This window comes from Pipistrellus kuhlii, unplaced genomic scaffold, assembly GCF_014108245.1.
Source record: "Pipistrellus kuhlii isolate mPipKuh1 unplaced genomic scaffold, mPipKuh1.p scaffold_m20_p_9, whole genome shotgun sequence".
NCBI lineage: Eukaryota > Metazoa > Chordata > Mammalia > Chiroptera > Vespertilionidae > Pipistrellus > Pipistrellus kuhlii.
This window is the reverse complement of record NW_023425595.1, coordinates 26742840-26756764: the sequence shown is the minus strand read 5'-3', so window position 1 is coordinate 26756764 and position 13925 is coordinate 26742840.

Sequence of the window (13925 nt, the reverse complement as noted above, 5' to 3'; positions counted from 1 at the left end):
TTGAAGTGTTCTTGGCAGCTGTTCACTCACTAACAAAAATACCCTGCTTGGCATAATTATGGTCAGCTCAGAACCACTCCAGGGTCCTGGCCGTTTCCAGGGTGTGGCTCTGCTCTTGAGGAAGGTCTGGGCGGCGGGTGGGACTGGGCGGTGGGTGGGAGAAAGTGCGGGGTGTACCAGGCCCCCAGAGGGAAGGCATGGGGTGGGGATGCCCAGAGAGGCTCTCTGAGCTGAGCTGCGGCTGGAAAGTAGCAGCTGGAGATCAATAGCGTCTTGTTCACCAGGCTCCCAGCAATCAGCACGATGCCTTGCTCGGTGGATGTTTGCTGAATGGAATGGAAGTCAATAATGGAAGAGTCCTGAGTTGAGATTCAAAATAACAAACCTGTCAAGTGTAGGAAGGGGAGAGCTGGCTTAGCTGAGGCCTGGCCCAGAGCGGCGGGGAGCTGTGGCTGAGGGAGCACGCCCTCTCAGCCAGTGTGTGCGCCATCAGCGTCCATTCCGGATCGGAGGGGAGATGGTCCTCCAGGCTTGGCTTTGGTCATGCATCAGCCCAGATCTGAAAATCTGTGTCTGTTTCTGGGCCGCACATATTGAAGAGGATTTGGGCAAACTGGAGCATATTCAGGGAGGAAAGATGCAAAGATTTGAAGCCATGGCATCCTGACTGACGGAGGGGCTGGGACTGTTGGCTACAGAGCATCAGCCTGGGGGCAGGGATGAGGGGGGGAGTGGGAAGCTGGTTTTGAAGCTGTGAAGGGCTGTGTGGAAGAGAGAATTAGGAATTCCGACTTGGACTGGAGGCAGCAATGAGTTGGGTAAAGAGCACAAACTTTGGAGCCAGACAGACTTGAGCTCACACACTGGACCCTTCACATGTCCCTGGTGGCTACAGGCAGGCCACGTGACTTCCTCAAGCTTCCGAACTTAATTGATAAAATGGGGGAGGAAATGCTTCTTTTTCCGCTTTTGTGGGGATCACATAGCATTCAGAAGAGTGGCGTGTCATTGCAGGGGGTAGGGGGCAGGGGGCAGAGGGCAGGGGGCAGGGGGCAAGGGGCAGGAGCAAAGTAGCAGCCACAGCTAGCTCTGCAGGCTGACTTGCTTTTCCTGTTGCTCCATTTACATTGGTGTTTTTCTCCTAGACGAATGCTTTAGCTACTATTTCCTTTCCCTTTGGCCTGCCTTGTCAAATTTCCTAATATTAATTATTCAGCTGCCTTTTATCTTTTACTCTTCAAAAACGAGAAGCAGAATGCACACGTACAAGGCATCTAGTCCTCACAATTGATTCTATGCAGCCGGGGGCTGGCTGTCTTTGGTGAGTAGCTTTAAAGAAGCCTTTTTAAGTCTTAAGATGCACTTTCCAGTCTGGAGCTGGATGACCCACTTGATCTTTTTTTTTTTTTTTTCCTTTTTTAAAATTAAACCATTTTAATGCTGACATTATTGCAGATGTTCCCCATGTTCTCTGCCCACTTCTGCCTCCCCTTCCCTTGGCCTCCACCACACTATTGTCCCTGGCATGTCTGTTCTTTAGCCAAGGCCTTTACCTTCTTTTTTCCAGTCACCCCACTTCCCTCCCCTCTGGCACCAGTCTGTTCCACTTTGTTCATCTTGTTCATTAGATTCCACATATTAGTGACATCAGATGGCATTTGTCTTTCTCTGACTGGCTTATTTCACTTTGCACAATACCGACCCGTTTGACCTTAATGCCTTTAGGCGGGGTTGCCTTCCCATCCCTGGAGCCTCTGTCCTGAATCCTGCAAAGGGTTAGAGGCCAATGTTGCTGATCTGACCCTACTGAGAGCTAACTCAATGGAGAGATAACTTTGGGGAGCTGTCAGCACTCTGTGAATGTGTGAGTGGAAAGTCATTGTCCAACTCATTCCTGACTTTTGATAGGCGAGGCCTCGGTCATGCTACCCTGGTGGGCACAGTGTGGAGCCTCCGCCTGTCAGATTCCTGGGAACGAGGCACCTTTGGAAGCCCATGTGTAATACCCATCAATAAAAGCAGGCCACGACTCACTGGGACGTTCTCCGAGTCCCTGGAAGATGGCTGGGCAGAGGGTGGATGAGCACAGTCAGGAGAGTGTTGGACTCTCTGGGTGGCACCAATGAGCCCAGTGAGCTGAGTAGTGGAATGTGGGGTTTGGAGACTGAGATGGGTAGTGCAGTGCCATTTACCCAAGGCAGCGTATGCATGGTAGCGTGGGTAGAGGAAGGATTGGATGGGGAGGAAAGGGGAGCCAGCATTTTAGTGGAAGAGTAGTGCTTAGCATCTTTGGAGGGAGGGATGAATGAACAACGAGGTTTAGCAGCAGGGGAGTGATGAACAGGGTGAAATAAAGGCCAAGGAGCTGGACACACAGCTCAGCACTGATGCCAGGAACAGTGGGAGGAGCTAGAGAGTTCAGTGGAGGGGAGAGATGGCTGATTAAAGGTCCAGGGAACGTGGAGACTGGCCATGGCTCTCATTTCAAGACGTCTCTCCAATAGACCTCCATTGACCACTCAGGATGGGAAAGCCCTGACCTTGGTTGGAGCTTGGAGCATGGAACATGGTCAAAACAGAGGCCTGTCTAGATGAGGGCTCTAAATAAGCTCCGTACATTGCTATTGCTTGATATTGCTTATGTCTAGGCCCCCCTCCTTTTTTTTTTTTTAAGGACTTGTTGAAGAAGCTGAACCTTTTGTTCTCTAGAGTTCCCCACGGTCTGAATTTTGCCGTTGCCTCTCTGTGGTGTCATTTCACACGTTCCTCTGCCTCCTAGGTAGGTAGCATTAGAGGTTTGGTAGATTCAGGTTTGATTTTTGACAAGGATATTTATAGGTGGTCCATCAGGAGGTACATAATATCTAGCTGCTTCTTGTTTTGTGGTGATGTAACTATTGACAATCACTGACTGGACCTATTCATTCATCATGGATTCCAAACTGGTGATATTCTACCTCTATCATTTCTTCTTCATTTATTAAATTAGAATTCTCCTACAGGAAGGCATTTCTCTTCACAAATTGTTTAATTATCCTGACATATAGTCATATAGAAAATCTAGGAATAACTAAATTTCCCCCCTTGACTTACAAATTTACAATTTGTAAACATATTTGATGCATCTCAATCCATTGTAGTGTTTATCCTTAGTGATGTTCATGTCATCCCATCATTGGCCAGCTAGGAGGGACTTATTTAAGTGGCTTCTCAAGACCCTTTGACACAAATTTAGTGGTATTTGATAACTTCCTTTCTTACTTGTCTGACAAAATGTTCTAGGCTCCTTTTGTACATTTCTCACCCCAACTTAGAACCAGCCATTTCTCCAAAGGGCCTTGGGTTTTTTAAATTTTAAAGTGGCAAATGGTTTTAATTGGCCATAGTTTGTGTGCTAGAGTTTTCATTAATACTGTTCCTAATTATTATTTCCAGTCATGTTAATTATTGTTTCTAGACCTTATAAAGGGATGAAGCTAGAAAATAAGTATTTATTTTTAAACATTAGATATTTAATGAGTGTTTTTTATGATGTTCTAACTCAAATGCAACATTATGGATTAGGAAAAAAACCCCTCCTCAACCTAATATCTGTATCTCTTTTTCACTCATGTGGAAAATACAGGCTTTCAATGACAACAACATAATTCTTATTGCTTTACACTGCACTACACATACAACAGTCTCAGAATAGCAGTAACAGCCCTACCTCTGATACTGAGAGCAGGTTAAGATTATTTTCCATTCCTTTTGTTGTTAGGGTTGGCTGCACCAGGAAAGTGCAGTTAAATTATGTTTTAAAGTCACTTGGAGCAGTTCTCTGTGTGATTATTCCTTCAACATTAAACACGTTTAGGCTTATTTGTTTCATTTGACTTTCAATTTTAGGGAGTACTTTTTGAAATTTAATTTTGTTTTATAGTTATATAAAGTATGTAAATGTATCAAAAGTCAAGTCTAAAATGTAAAATACAGCCATGCAATCTAGTCTCTATTTCTATTCCCTCAATTCCTGTAAGTAATCATTAACTTTTTCTTAATGGTTTATTTTTTGCCTTAGTTAGGATCCCCCCACCCCAAGCAGACTATGAGACAATGAGTGTGTGCAGGTAATTAGGTTTTGGAGTGACTCCAGGGAAAATAATGAGAGAGAGAGGGGAAGAGGGAAACAGAAGGAAGGAAGATCAATCTAAGAATGTGTTACTGAGCTGATAACTACAGAGGACCACGGAGGAACCATGCGCCTCGGAATTATCTGCTCAAGATGTGGAAGATGGTAGGATTGATCCACAGCCTCTGTACTCTTGTTCCCTGTTGGTCAAGGATTGTCTCAGGAGTGTTAACTTTCTGGAACTTTCAGGTGTGCTTATGAACCAAAGTGGTTGCCAGCTGTGGCCGGCACATCTCAGAGGAAAATGTAAGAGATCTGCAGCGCAGCTTGGTTAGGACTGTGACAGGTTACAGCTGTGCACAGCTGCTTGCTGCAGCAATGGCTGCATGGAGCTAATACATGAACTATGAAACAGTAAGTGGGGCATAATGAATCCAACACATCTTTGCATTGTGTATTTTAAAAAAATATATATAGTTGGACTCATATACACCTACATATACAAATACATATGCACAATTAACCCTTGAATAACATGGAGTGCCCACCTCTGTGCAGTTGAAAATCTGTGCATGACTTTTGACTCACCAAAAACTTAACTACAGTCATCCCTCGGTATTCACAGGGATTGGATTGGTTCCAGGCCTCCTGTGGATATCAGAATTTGTGTATGCTCAAATCCTTTATATACAATAAAAACAAACAAACAAACAAAACGGTGTTAAACAATGCACCCAGTTGTCCCTCCATATCCACGGATTCCCAATCTTGGATGTGAAACCTGAAAATACAGAGGGCCTACTGTGTATTTATTGGGGAAAATCTGCATATTAATGAAACCACACCGTTCAAACCTGTGTTTTCATGGGTCAATTGTATATGTATCAGTATATACTCTCTTTCTTAGACAAATGATAAAATATATTATATTCATTATTCCAACTTGCTTTTTTCTTTTTTTCACTTCACCTTGTGTCTTAGGGTTATGCCACAACAGTAGAGATCTTCCACATCCTTTCCATAGGAGCATGGTACTCTTTCAGGCAGGTGTGCCAGAGTCATTCAACCACTCTCTTCTTGCATTTGAGTGGTTTGTAATCTTTTGCTTTTATAGATACTTCTACAATAAGTACTTTCATTCATTTATTTTTTTTCCCTTTAGAATAGACTCCTAGATGCCGGCTCCTGGCTTAACAGGTGAATACATATGTAACTTTGCTAGGTATTGCCAACTGTAATCTTTTGCATTCCTACCAGTGCTGCCCAAGAATGCCTGTTTCCCCACAGACCCAGCAACATAACTTGTTGTCAACCTTTTGGATTTTTGCCAATTGGATGATGAGAAATGATACCTCCATAAGCAGAAGGACCTGAGCCTGACATATAATTGTAATGTTTATTTCTTTTATGGTAAGTGAGTGCACATTAAAAATCATCTAGGTGAGAGTACCCACATTTCTTTTTCTGGGAACTATTGTTCACCCCTCTAGCCCATGGCTTAAAGCATTTGTGTGCATCAGAATTACCTGGAGGGCTTATTGCAACACCTACGCTGGGGGTTGCCGGGCACTTTAAATTCAGCCTGTGTTTCAGGCTACCCCCTTAACAGCAGTAGCACAGCAACCATGAAACAACAACAGCAACAATAACAACGGCTGCTGCAAACACATATGGTGCTTACTTCCTCCCAGGCATTGTTCTAAGGATGGAGATTACATTAACTAATTCAATCTTGTAAGAATATATTATTCCATGTTCATGTTTGAGATGAGATAACTGGGGCACACTAGCTCAAGATAATCAGTTGAGCTAAGGATTTGAATCCTGGTAGTAGGGGCTATAAACTGTGATTGCTTCTTGCCCCAAAGACAAATTCACAACCAAGAGTCATTCGGATGGACATGAAACAAATCTTGACTCCCTGCGACTGGGCTGTTTCCAGCCTCCACATCAGTGGTGGAGATCACTTAGACAACAGGGAGTTTCACAGGGAGAATAAGACCTAGGCTCCCAGCTCTGAAGGATAAAGGAGGGAAGTTTAAGGAGAATGTCAGCATCTGCCCAGGTCCTGCTGTATTTTCTGGTTCAACTTCCAGGCACCCTACAACAACTTTCCCCAAGGACCAGCCTTGGATTTAGGACTCAGAGACAAGGAACCCAATACCTTCCAAATTATTGGTTCCCCTGCTTGTTTTGCCTGAAATATGGAACAGAAAGTCCGTCTCTTCTCTCCTCAGAGAGGGTACTTTAGTTCCTATCCCTCTGGTAGGGAAATACTGTTGTAGTTGATTTTCGATTGCAGTGCATCTGATCTGGTCCACTCCAGCCTTGAAGGTGGGGGTGGGGGACAGAACAGAAGGACCTGGGCCTAATTGGGGAATCAAAGGGTTAGGAATGCAGTGAATAGCACTTTAAGGCTAACAAAGCACGTTTGTATCCATTCAAACTTCACAGAAACCTAACAAATGGGTATCATCATCTCCATTTTATAAGAATCTGAAGCCTAGAGCGATGAGCAGGGGGTGGAGGTGGGACTTGACACTGTGTCCCTGACCTCAGAGCCTGTGTCCATTCTGATCACCATGATGTGAGAGAAAGAGGGAGGAGAAAAAAAGGGGGGTGCACCCACAGTGACATGCGCTATGGAGTCCAGTGTCTTCTGCACACTCCCCTTGGGGAAAGCCACAGCCTGAAACTCAGGGATGGCACCAAGCAACCATTCCCAGGATTCGGGCCAGTTCGAGTGGGGAAATAAATGAAGTTTTGGTCACACCACCCTCTGTCTTTATTTCTGCACCTGAAATAAGACCCTGGGTCTCGGCTTTCACTTTGAGCTCCATTCCACCTGGGCTTTTGCCTTGCAGGGTGAGCTGTGACTTTGCCAGTGGAAAGATGGGGAGCATTCAGAGACTCCTCTGTGCCCTCAACATCACTTCTCTGAGGTCTAGAAACCGAAGGTCAGTCTCAGTCTGCCTGGGAACCAGTGAAAAACTATAATAGTGAAAATAGCGTTTGTAGGATTTCAGATGAATTGTGTGATGATTTGATCTTCTTCAATAATACCAAAGAAAGAGGCAGATTGGAAGGTGGTAGGTTCAATAGACAAGGGAACTTACTTATGAGGCTCGCTTTGGGTGGCCTTGAGATAAGTAGTTTTCTGCACCAGCCTATACATCTTAAAAGTTTAGATAGAGGCCTAATTGGGGGAAGTCATGTTCCCAGGGGGCCTTAGCTGGTGTAGTCATGAACCCAGTCTAGATGGTCTCATCACCACATTCCTATGACAAAGCTGTGTCCTGGGCAGCTTCTAGCATGGGGAAGGCGAGCAGAGAGTACATTCCAAGCACTGGGGAGGGAATAGAGAGCCTCCAATTGCCTGGGTCCAGCAAGGGGTCGTGTCTTCACCGTGACCTTCTTCAACAGGGGTTCTTTTAACCTCTGAGGTTGAGAGACCAAGTGACCCACCCAAGGTCACACAGCTGGAGGGTGGCGGAGCTGGGCCTCTCATTCAGGCTTGTTTGATTCAAAAGCCCTGGCTCTCTCACTGCAACAGAGAGAGCACTGGAGTTTGATGGGTGCTTTGCCATTCAGACCGCCAAGTGGCAACACTGCAAGATGGATAATGAGGAAGTAGTTTTTCAGAGGATCGATGTAGATGAAAGACTGACAGAACCCTTCCAAAATTGCTGCTGCAGAATCCGGGTTAGTTTTCAGGAAACTGAGAGCACCAGGAGGACAGAGAACATTTCTTCTAGAGTAAAAGGCTCCTGGGAGAGGAATAGAAGCTGTTCCATGGGCACTGGCCTCAGGCTCTGCTCATGGATGAGGTGAGGTTCAGAGAGGACCAGAGTGGACATGTGATGAGCCCCTCCTTGTGTTGGTATAGCTATTGTCAGGTGGGAGGTAGCAGAGAGTGCAGGAGGAGGATTCTAGAGTCCAGAGAAAATGACGGCATGGCTAGGTCAGCAGCCATACTGTAGCCTTGAAGGCTAGGCTCAGGATACAGGCAGTCCCAGCAGAGAACTGGCATGCTGGGAGGGAAATGAAGAGAGGAGCCCATCCCATAGCCTAGTCTATGGGTCACTGTGATAGGACTTTGGAGGAATTGACAAATCTGAGAACATGGAGGCCCAGAGCTCCCTTGGACCATGCATACTAACAGAGCTGAGACTCCCAACCTTCTCCCCATCCTGGTTCAGGAAAACCTCAAGGCTCCATCAGGGCTGAATGTATAAATGTTTGGCTTGAGCATCAACAGCTGGGAGGAGCTGGCGAAGGCAGAATCTTCAGCTTTCCTGATGCTAAAACTCATGTCTCTCTCTCTCTCTCTCTCTCTCTCTCTCTCTCTCTCTCTCTCTCTCTCTCTCTTTCTCTCTCTCTCTCTCTCTCTCTCTCTCTCTCTCTCTCTCTCTCTCTCTCTCTCTCTTTTGTCTTGTCTTGTCTCCCCACTACACCCTAAGCACTGTGCTTCTCTGGCTGGGATCTGGGCTTGTGTTTTCTTTCCTTACATTGCCAACTTCTTTGCACCCACACAGTCTCCTTTGGTTAACAGCCAACAGAGCATCTTCTAACGGTGATGATGCTCTCAGGGTTGAAACGTTCCTATTTATTCCAAGGTATGAAACATCTCAAGCTGCTGATCATGTCTGCTGTTGAAATGCTCACCTCTGGGAAGTTGCTAAGGTGGCAGAGCTCTGAGGTTCTCCGGAAGTCCAGAGAAGAGGGAAGAAGAATGCGGGCTTCATCCTCCAAGGAGAGAACTGATTGTGAAAGCATTGGACACGCAGACAGGGCAGGGATGGAAATGAGAGTCACACATGGGGAATTGATTGCAGGTTGCTCCATGGCAATATGCAAGATGAGGAAATGTGTATGCAGAGCACGGAGACTCCCTGCAAAAGGCTATGCATAGTGATTCATTCGTCCAGCTGATTGTTCTCAGCCATTACTCTGAGCCACAGTTGGGTACTAGGGACACATAAATGAGTAAGAAACTGTTCTTGCCCTCCAGAAACCTGCAACCTAATTACAGAGTTGGACCAATAAATGAGCACTTTTCAAATAATGGGGAAATCATGGAGTATTATGGGAGTGGAAAGGAGGGGTGTAGAGGGATGGAGGGTAGTGCGAAGAAGGGTCTCTAGAAGATAATATGGCTGAGTTGCTTTTATTTATTTATTTTTTTAAAATATTTTTTATTGATTTTTTTACAGAGAGGAAGGGAGAAGGATAGAGAGCTAGAAACGTCGACGAGAGAGAAACATGCACCAGCTGCTCCCTGGACACCCCCCACTGGGGATGTGCCTGCAACCAATGTACATGCCCCTGACCAGAATCAAATCTGGGACCCTTCAGTCCACAGACCAACACTACATCCACTGAGCCAAACCAGTTTAGGCATGAGTTGCTTTTTAAAGGTTGAAGAAACAGCAACCTTTAAAGGGGGAAGGGCATCCAGGCAGAGGAGAAAGTATGAGTAGAGGCATAGAGGGGAACTGCGGACAACTGCAAGGCATTTGGTGTCTCAGAGAACATAGTAAGAGGTAGGGAGTGGAAAGGCAGGGATGAGGAGTTTGGAGATATCCAAGGATTGGGTGTCTGGCCCTGGACAGCCACAAGAGAGCCAAAGTCCTGGAAGAATTGGACAGGCACTGAAGGAAAGAGCTCATTGATGAACGTAACACAGAGGCAGGGAGAATCCAGCTGGTAGGCTAAGATTGTCATGAGTTTATATCAGGGGTTGCTGGACAAACCTGGCCCACCACATGTTTTTGTATATGAAGTTCTATTGGAACATAGTTATGTTCATTTGCATGCTGTCTATTTTTATGCTACAAACTCTGAATTGAGTGTTTGCAACAAATGAGACTATTTGGCTCACAGAGTGCTAAGGATTTGCTATCAGGTCCTTTACAGAAAAAGTTTGCTGACTTCAGGTTTCAAACAAAGACCAGCTGGATGACAAGGGCAGGCAGGACAGCAATGTGTCTTGCAGGTGAGTTTATAAGACCATCTCAGCTCAGGCCACTGTGATTCAGGCTAGGCTTTCACTGAACTGGCTCTAGCTGGTTTGTTGATGCTGATGCTGAGTGGAGTTGCTCCAGAAAGCTTTGCTCTAATGGCAGTTGGACTACAGAGCCTTTTACTTGGGACACTATTGCTACCCAGTGCCCTCATGGGAGAGCTCCTTGGGCTCGCCTCAGCCGAGGTTTGCTCCCCCTTTAAGAGTTTTCAACATGATACCTGGGTCTGAAAAAGAAGCAAGTATTTGACCCTGAAAAGTTCTCTCGAGTTGGACACTATAGGCTGTCATGATTCCTGAGTGAAGACCCCACCTGCATCATAAATCCTGCCTTCCAAACAGTTTTGATCTCTAGCCTGGCTTCTTACAATCAGAATTAGTGCTGCAAGGATCTGTAGTTATCTATTCTGGTTCAACAATTCTTCTAAAAGTCTTGAAGTTAACTAAGATTCCAGCCCCCAATATTCCTTTCAAAGGACCATTCTGTTACTAATAGAATGATGATCAAGAGATTAAATGACTGAGTAGTACAGGGCCTAGCTGGCATCCATTCAAATTATCCAGACTCACACACATGATGGGTGGGCGAGCAGAGTTGTCCAGTAGCTACATTATGTGTGGACTTGGGAAATCTTGATGTCAACCTCCTCTCCCCTCCCACCAGCCCTGTATATTACATAATGGTCTGGCTCTGTCAGTGCCAGCTAAGATGGACTGGCTTCAGACTCACAGCATAGCAAATGTCCTTAGATATCCTTGACTTTCTCCTTCATCTTTGGCTCAGGACAGCTGGTCTCTCCTGGATCTGATTATAGCAGGAGGGCCAAATATTCAGGGCTCTGATTTAAAGATTTAGAAACCCATTAGGTAGGGAAGAGAACCAGGTGGTAGAAGGAGCTGGCTCAACACTTTTCTTTTTCTGAGCTCTGTGCAGACATACATCAGCTAATAAAATAAACTTATTAGGCAAAGAACATTGGAGAATTCTTTTCAAGAGTATGGATGTCCTCTGAAGGAAATAAAACTCTATGACCAGGAGAGGAATTCAAGGATCTCTTGGGGAAGCATATCTTTTCTAAATGGTTTCTTCAAAAGTGAGAGGGTACTATTTTCCAGTAGGCAGTTTCAAATAGGTTATCTAAGTTAAGTCTCATGGCAAATGGATGGTTTAGTCTCTGTTATCAGACAAGGAAACAGGCTTAAAGAGGTTAAGCAATTTCTTGGAGGTCACATAGCTGGCAAATGGCAGAGCTGTGATTTATGCCCTAGCCTGTCTGACTCCAGAGCTCATGCTTTCATTACACCACCATTTGGCTGGCCTAGAAGGGGAAGACCAAAGGGATAATTTCTTGGAGATTTGTTTTAGAGGCACCAGACTTAGGAAGGTGAAAGAAGAAAATAAATGTATATTTTTAAATTTTACCCATATTTACCAATTTCAATGACAGGGAAGTTGTAGTGGAACTTTGGAAATCTGTCCTCCAGGTCGTCAGGGAAGGATGTTGATCAGGAGTTGTCTTGCTTGAGGCACTCCACTAAGACACCAGCTGAGGGAGCTACTGGGAAAGCTGCTGGCTGATTATCCTGTCAGGGAGGAGTCAGGTTCTGGAGAAGCTGGGATGAGATGTCAAGAACTGGAACTCGGAAGGAAAACTCGACAATGTCTTTCCAATGCCCTTTATTGACGAAGCTTAATGTGATGCCAGCTGGCAAAGGAAATGTGTTTCAAGAGTCCATCTCTACCTTGCAGAGCAGAAGAACAAATTTGGAGCCGAGCGATAATACATTGATAATTGGCACAGTGAGGGTCACCCACCTAAATTTTTGTCTGGAAATTTCACCCCCATTCTAGGTTGACATTTTTGCTGAGTATACAATTTATTTTTTTCTCAGCACCTGAAGATATCATCCCATCATTCTTTGGTTTTTATTGAGAAGTCACCTGTCAGCTTGATTGCTTTCTGTTTGTCTCTCCCTTCTCTCTTCCCCCACACCCTCCCCGTCCCCCATTATTTGACTTCCGTGTATTGCAGATTCACTATATTTAGAAGTGAATTTTGTTTTAATTATTCTGCTTGGAATTTGCTGAATCTGAAAATTAATGTCTTTTTTAGTTTTGAAAAAGTCACGGCCATCAGTTCTTCAAATGTTTTCTCCTCTTCTTTTGAAATTAGTTAGATGTAAGTTAGATTTTCTCACTTTAGTTCTTTTTCACATAATAAAAATTATTATTTTTTACTTCTATGCTACATTTTTGGATATTTTTTTCATATTTGCTTTAGAGTTGATTAAATTTCTTTTTAGGTGTGTCTAAGAATGTTACACTCATTCATTGGCTTTTGATTTCAATTTTTATACTCTTATTTTTCAATTCTGTTTGTTCATGTTTGTAGTTCTTCCTACTCTTATTTTTATTTCTAAGCATATCAGACCTACTTTGCATTTGGTGTCTGTTAATTCTAATATCTGAAATCTTTATGGGTTATGATGAGCTGATGCTGTTTCTGCTGGCTTTTACTTATGGTGTCATGTTTCTTTGTGTGTTATGGTTTTTGGAGTAGATTACATATTCTTTTCATTGTTACCTGTAGAAATTATTGTAGCCTGGGTTGAAGATGAGTTTCTCCAAAAAGGATTTGTTTGTTTCTGACAGGCTCCTGGGGGCACTATTAAATAGGGGTATCTTTAAGTGACAGTCTCAGCTTGGGATTTTGTGGACAATTCAGATAATAACAATTTGAGCTTCATATCTTGATTGTGACTTGGTCTTGTAGTTGTAATTCTCAGAAGTCTTTTTCTTTTTCATCTAGAAGCCAAGATTTGAGGTGGTCAATTTTTTTTTTTTTTTTTTTTTACCGACCCCTATGGTGAAGGGGTGGGCTATTATTTCTACTTCACTCATGAGGATACAGTGCTTTGAGTTCCTAGCTTTATATGGAGTAGGGTGGAGGGGGGTTTGGAGTGGTTCTCCTGTTTAGTTCTCCATTTTGGATGGGCCATGAGCTTGTCTCTTGTTTTCTATAAACTGCTGGGCCATACATACTGAAGCTCAGGGCCACCTGGGTTTGCCAAATGCCCACAAGGGAAATTTGGTTTCAGTGTTCTTTTAGGTTTCCAACACCTATACCTAATTTTGGGCTTCTGAGAACTTTTTAAAAAAATATATATTTTATTGATTTTTTTTACAGAGAGGAAGGGAGAGGGATAGAGAGTTAGAAACATTGATGGGAGAGAAACATCGATCAGCTGCCTTCTGCACACATCCTACTGGAGATGTGCCCACAACCAAGGCCCTTGACTGGAATTGAACCCTTTAGTCTGCAGGCCAATGCTCTATCCACTGAGCCAAACCAGACAGGGCTTCTGAGAATTTTTTACTGTCTTCTAATTCATTTGTTCTCATATTTTATTTAGCATAATCGGGATGTTTCTTAGAACATCTAGTTTGCTATAGTGAGAAACAGTAGTTTGAACTAGGCTAGATATAGTGCCACATCTAGTCATCACTAGCTGGGATTATTAACTCAATTTATTTTGGCCCAGGAAGTCAAGGCTCAAGGCTTTACATTGATAGCATGCAGCAGTCTTCAATCTACAACTTCTGGTCCTACTTCATTCTTTTTCTCCCCATCAGCCTACTCTGGCTCCCTGGTTTTCTCTTTTCATTTCAAAAAATTCTAGAACTCTTTGAGGTTTGGGCTATTTCTTAAGTCTACAGAATTGAGAATTCTAGAGGAGTCTTACTTGATCAGACGCAATCCAGCTTCTCTTAAGAGTGTCCACTTTAATTAT